Source organism: Mus musculus, chromosome 13 (genome assembly GCF_000001635.26).
Source record: "Mus musculus strain C57BL/6J chromosome 13, GRCm38.p6 C57BL/6J".
In the NCBI taxonomy this organism is placed as follows: Eukaryota; Metazoa; Chordata; class Mammalia; order Rodentia; family Muridae; genus Mus; species Mus musculus.
In genome coordinates this window covers 101866110-101869259 of record NC_000079.6, presented here as the reverse complement: position 1 = coordinate 101869259, position 3150 = coordinate 101866110, and positions in this window count along the sequence as shown.

Genomic DNA, 3150 nt, shown 5'->3' with positions numbered 1-3150 from the left:
AAGTGTTCTCAGATCAGATCAATTGAAAGAGGTCATCTGAAGTAGGTCTGTCTTTGCCACCTGAGCCCTGTACATCCACATCTGGAGTTCAGAGAAAGGAAGCACAAGGGTCGAGGGGCTGTGCCATTGCCGAGTAAACACTGAAGAAACAAGGTGGTAACAGAAAGAACAGTCTCCTGCTCACAGCCAGGGAGGGATGGACTTCAGTAACCTCAAGCAACTAGTTTCTTCCAACAAACAGAATGAGGTCGGGAGTGGACTATCCAGATAGAAACTCAGGCCTGACAATGTCTTGATTGAGTCTTGTGATAGCCTGAGCAGATGCCATAGAGGACTCCTGTCCTACAGAACTATGAGCTAATGGATGGATGTTGTTGGAAGTCGTCAAATGTGTTATCTGTTGCCCAGCAACAGAAAACTAACATGCTGAGGAAAGATGTTTGTCTTCATCCCTTTCAATGCCCCAAATCATTTATCTTCAAACTGATTTGCTTGAGGAATAAAATAAAGTTGTGAGCGTCAGGTATTTGTGGAACTGCATGTATAGGGATTAGTAAAATGACTGCAATTTGATTCTTTAACAATTCTTTAAGTCAGTGGAGACCACTAAAGAATAGAAATGAAGCATTTCAACAGGCTTGGTGTACCACTGGCCACATAGCATACAGCACAGTGTACATTTGCCTACATTTTAATGTGCACATGTAAGTTACTTTTATAAAAATTTTTATCATCTACTATCAGTACACATTCAAGCCCTATCATCTGACAACATAATATGTTTCACAAATGAATTGACCATTTCTAATGTAGTTTTCTCCTACATCAAATGAACAATACTGGATTTTTATTTTGAATCTTGAATTTCTTTAAGGTATTTTCATACAGACATCAAATATTTATTGAACCTCTGCTATGTATCAGACATGCCCAAAGATCTTCAGTATATAAAGGTGATTAAAATAGAAAATAGATTTGACTTAAAAAGTTTAGTCTAACAGAACTTACATATAAGAATTATACACATATTACCATATATTATAACATCTATGCATACATAATTAGACATGCATAAATGAATATATTCACATGTAAAATTAAGATAAAAGCTTCAGATGTAAGACTCTCTTTCATCCTTAAGAACCACTATGTTCATAGCAGCCTTATTTATAACAGCCAGAAGCTGGAAAGAACCCAGATGCCCCTCAACAGAGGAATGGATACAGAAAATGTGGTACATTTACACAATGGAGTACTACTCAACTATTAAAAAGAATGAATTTATGAAATTCCTAGCCAAATGGATGGACCTGGAGGGCATCATCCTGAGTGAGGTAACCCAATCACAAAGGAACTCACACAATATGTACTCACTGATAAGTGGATATTAGCCCAGAAACTTAGGATACCCAAGATATAAGATACAATTTGCTAAACTCATGAAACTCAAGAAGAACAAAGACCAAAGTGTGGACACTTTGCCCCTTCTTAGAATTGGGAACAAAACACCCATGGAAGGAGTTACAGAGACAATGTTTGGAGCTGTGACGAAAGGAAGCAAGATTTTGCTGAAAGGACCCAGATGTAGCTGTCTCTTGTGAGACTATCCCGAGGCCTAGCAAACACAGAAGTGGATGCTCACAGTCAGCTATTGGATGGATCACAGGGCCCCCAATGGGGGAGCTAGAAAAAGTACCCAAGGAGCTAAAGGGATCTGCAACCCTATAGGTGGAACAACATTATGAACTAACCAGTACCCTGGAGCTCTTGACTCTAGCTGCATATGTATCAAAAGATGGCCTAGTCGGCCATCACTGGAAAGAGAGGCCCATTGAACTTGCAAACTTTATATGCCCCAGTACAGGGGAACGCCAGGGCCAAAAAGTGGGAGTGGGTGGGTAGAGGAGTGGGAGGGAGGGTATGGGGGACTTTTGGGATAGCATTGGAAATGTAAATGAGGAAAATACCTAATAAAAAATATTTAAAAAAAAAGAATAAAGTCCTATACACTCGATTACAGTGTTACAACATTACAGTTGACACTCAACACCATTAAGAATCTAGAAATTCCACATTCCGATTCTCATTCTGCTAGTGGCTCATCAGGGCAGCAGTGTGCAGAGCCAGTCCCAGCCAGTCTGCTGCCTGTAATTCTAGCCAAATGCCCATTTCCCCACCAGCCATGTCATTAATCAAGTTTCAGGTTTAGTTGCTGTCTTAGTTTGCTTCCTGTTTCTGTGAAAAAACCACAGGCCGAGGCCTTTTACTGCTTAACACGAACACATTTCTGATTACTGAGAGACTTCAGTTCAAAGAGACATGTCCTTGTTTTAGCTCAGGTCATTGTATAATACTGTATTTGTCACAGCAAGTTCAAAGCAAGGGAAAGTGCATGCAATTAGCATGGACGGCAGGAAACATGGCACAGGACCACTGAGCAGGGTTGGGGAGGTGAATGATGGTATGCAACGTGTACAGAGATCAGGGTCTCAGAAACAGAAGGCCATCAGCATGGTTTGTGACTCAGGAAAAAAAAAGAGCAACTTGTGCGACTTCCAAATGTGCTTCCTAGCTTTGTCCATTTAAGTAATTTATTTGCCAATTTTCAATGTATCAAAAAACTTACTTTAGTAATGTGTCTCTGAATAGTCTAGCAAAGTCAAATGAATTCAACAGCCTTTAAGGATATTTTATTTTAGATACTTTAAATGAAGCACTGTTTATTTAATTTTTTAAAATTACATAGGCACTTGTATAATGAATCCTAGTTATTTTATTCCTCACTTTCCTCTGATGCCCCTCCCTCTCCTGATGGATCCCTTCTTCTCTACATGTCACATTTCTACTTCTGTATGTGTGTATGAGAGAGAGAGAGAGAGACAGAGACAGGGAATTTACTTACACCATCTTGCCAATAACAGAAGTATTTTTAATATACTACTTGTATTAATTCATACAGAATGTTATACATGCATACAATATATTTTGATCATATTCACCTTCCACTACTCCCCCTAATACCTCCAAGATCCACTCTCCAGCCTCCTCATTCCCACCCAATTTCCTGACCTTTAAAGCTAACAACAACATTGAGTCCAATTTTTGCTATCCATATTCTTGTGGGTGTGAGTCGTCCACTGGAGAACAGAC